The following is a 3,996-nucleotide window of genomic DNA, read 5'->3' as shown; positions in this document are numbered from 1 at the left end:
CGTTACGAAATATGTCATTCATTATGGATAGCTCATCTGACACGGGTTTATCTTTTATTTATCTGTCCTTTTCATTTCTTATTATATTTTTCATTTAGACCACTCACTGTCATCTCAAATCTTGTGAATGTTTAATCCTCGAAATATAAAAAGAGAAAAAATCAGAAAGATTGTTGGTACAAATTGCTATACTACAGCAATAAGTGCGATCAATATATTTCTCTTTCTCAGAATGCTAATCTTGCATCAAGAGGGATAACATTGAAGCATTTAAATCATGAACAAGGATAATATAATTTTCATTGAGTGCAATGTTTAGAGTGCTAATATGTAATACATACTTACATGCGTAACTATTTCTGGAAGCAAAATCGCTGCTGAGTTTTCGCCGGACCTATAGGATTTTCCTCAGAATATATTCCGCCTAGTTGAATAATGCATCAGGAAAAATTTGAAATCCCAGTAAAAAGTCATTTGGCAAATAAGTATTGAGTAGGGAGATCCCTATCATTGAAAATAACAGCCTAAAATTCATTTTAGCACACACACGCGCGCGTATATATATATATATATATATATATATATAGGGTAGCGAATATTCTTAGAAATATCACCACCAGTGGCCTAGCATGTATAAATAAGCAATGGACAACATATTCTTAATATATTTTATTTATATTCTTTATAATATTGATGTAGAATATAGAATATATAGTATAAATAATATATATATAGTAAAATGAAATGAAGTATTGATTGTCTTATTGAATTGATGAAATGTTGAATATAAAATATTGAGGGACGAGTATACTTTCTTGCATTATAGCAGTCTTCAAGATCCCAGGTTGTGACATATATATATATATATACCCATGGGTATGAGTAAGTATCTCATTTATTTCTTTTGCCACATGTATCACTGACGAAGAGAGGGCTCTTAGTAGCTAAGTCTGAAATCGGTCCGATATGGTAATAATGGAATTTTTTAGAAATTTCTGTCGACCTTTTTTCGAGTAGCGTGCGTATTGTGAAAAAATTATATGGTTAATGGACAATATGTCCAATTTCTCGGCATATTTGGCATTAGAATATTTTTCCTTTGTCCTCATTGATGAATTGTTTATAAATTTAACCGTTAAAGGTATTTTTTAATATGCTGACCATTGATAAAATTTTTTTCGAGAAAATTTTTTTTTCGAAAAGAATTTTATCCTCACATTTGATATATATATATATATATATATATATATATATATGCATGCACTGATATATATGTATACATATATATCAGCAGGCTTTTTTCATCCGATATCTTCACGCTCTTTCTGATCAGCCGTTAGAACGAATTATCTACATACAGGAGTGGGTGTTGAAACGTTCCTGGGCTTGGGTAAAAGAAAATAGAGGAGGATCAATTAATTTTGATTTTATTCAATTATAATTTTATTCCTCTCAGATTTTCACATTTATTGCAGCGCCCCTTCAATTTTTCTCAGCCCTGTAAAAGAACTCGGAATGCTGAGCCTTCAATTAAGCATTTCGTGATACCCTTAAAAGAAGGAACTCTTCAACGTCCCCTCGTATATGGAGGAGGAGGAGGAGGAGGAGGAAGCACTCCGTCGGTTACGACGACGAGGGTTCCGGTTGATCCGAATCAACAGAACAGCCTGCTCGTGAAATTAACGTGTAAGTGGCTGAGCACTCCACAGACACGTGTACCCTTAACGTAGTTCTCGGGGATATTCAGCGTGACACAGAGAGTGACAAGGCCGGCCCCTTGAAATACAGGTACAACAGAAACAGGAAGTAAGAGTGAGAGAAAGTTGTGGTGAAAGAGTACAGCAGGGATCACCACCATCCCCTGCCGGAGCCTGGTGGAGCTTTAGGTGTTTTCGCTCAATAAACACTCACAACGCCCGGTCTGGGAATCGAAACCGCGATCCTATGACCGCGAGTCCGCTGCCCTAACCACTGGGCCATTGCGCCTCCCCTCGTATATGAAAGGTGATGTGAATAAACTGTCGTCTAAATTGCGCAAAAATGAAAATAACACTGACATCTCATTTTTACAGATATATTTGCCAAAATTACATTAAAATATCTTAAAATACTAAAGAGTAAATTTATTCAATTAGCTTCAACTACGGCCTCCAGACGACTTCGGAATCTCCTGCAACACTTCTGGGTGGTCTTCTGGTTTAAGTTGGTGAATGCTACCATAATCCTTGTCTTCAGTTCATCTTTGGTGTTACAAGGAGTTTTGTTGGTCCCTCGCTCAACTGCGTCCCTCATATAATAATCAAATAGTTTATAATAATCTGGAGAGTTAGGTGGCCAGATGTTAGGGATGATGTGGTCGCAGAAATTGTCTGACAACGTTGACTGAGTTCTCCTGCAAGTGTGGCATGGTGCAGAGTCCTGTTGCCAGACATAGGGTCTTCCAGCAGCTACCCTATTAATCCAGGACAGTACTACCTCCCCCAGGTACTTAATGTAGACCAGCCGCGTGGCAGATAATTGGAGGCATAACGACGCCATCACTAATGATCACTCCAAACACCATGATGTTGACTGGATGTTTGATTTTTATCATTTTCAGCACGATTTTTATCACTTCTGGCACGAATGTCAAGTAGTACGGCACGTCGATTCCAGATTTCTGGCAGAATGGATTGCATCATGATGCTGTTTTTCTCATACACGGTGCCCAACTAACCCTATGATGCTAAGTAGTTGACAAAATAAAAAAAAAATGATAATCTGCATGCACGAAATTAAAACTGTAAAAAAGCGAAAGTTTATCCATCGTACACTGTATGTGTGTGTGGATTTATTTATTTATTTTTTATTTTATCTAGTTTCAGCTCACGAGCTGTGGCCATATATATATATATACACGTACATACACACACACACACACACACACACACACACACACACATATATATATATATAATATATATATATATATATATATATATAAAATCCAAATTTCTGGCAGAATGAATTGCGTCATGGGGCTGTTTTTCTCATACACGGTGCCCAACTAACCCTACGATACTGTGTAGTTGGTAAAACCAAAAACAAACAATGTGCATGCACGAAATTAAAACTATAAAAGGGCGAAAATTTATCCATCGTACCCTGTATATGTGTCTGTGCGTTTGTGTATATGTATTATACATATGCGCGTGTGTGTGTATATATCATACATCATATAAGGCGTCGAGCTGGCAGAAACGTTAGCACGCTGGGTGAAATACTTAGCGGTATTTCGTCTGCTGTTACGTTCTGAGTTCAAATTCCGCCGAGGTCGACTTTGCCTTTCATCCTTTCGGGGTCGATAAATTAAGTAGCAGTTACGCACTGGGGTCGATATAAGCGACTTAATCCATCTGTCTGTCCTTGTTTGTCTCCTCTGTGTTTAGCCCCTTGTGGGTAGTAAAGAAATAGGTATATATCATATATATACATGAGTGTGAGTGTGCGTGGGTGCGTGGGTGCGTGCGTGTATGTGTGTGTGTGTGTGTGTGTGTGTGTGTGTGTGTGTGTGTGGTGTGTGTGTGTGTGTGCTTGTGTGCGTGCGTGCACATACAATTTAATTCATCTAATTTAACCTCATTTTTCCGTCGAAGCTGTGATCATCATTCTGATTTGCGGTTAGCACCTCTATACAATTCGCGGTCTACACAGTTTCGTAGTGTGAAAGAAGTATAATGTTACATCAGCCGTCTTTTTTCTCTCTCCTTCTCTCGCTGTCCATTTCTCTCTCCTTCTCTCACTGTCCCTTTCTCTCTCTCTCTCTCTCTCTCTCTCTCTCTCTCTCTACCTCTCTCTTGCTGTGTCTATCTTGGTTGTTTTATGTTTGTATGTGTGTGCGTGTGCGCACGCGCCTGTCTGTTCGCGCGTTTGTGTGGTGACCACTTTCGTTTAGAAACAATTTTATCCCACACACAAAGTAGAGACGACGGTTTTTTTTTTCTAATATGTTGAAGT

This window comes from Octopus sinensis, linkage group LG5 (assembly GCF_006345805.1).
Source record: "Octopus sinensis linkage group LG5, ASM634580v1, whole genome shotgun sequence".
Lineage (NCBI taxonomy): Eukaryota > Metazoa > Mollusca > Cephalopoda > Octopoda > Octopodidae > Octopus > Octopus sinensis.
This window is presented reverse-complemented; position numbering follows the sequence as displayed.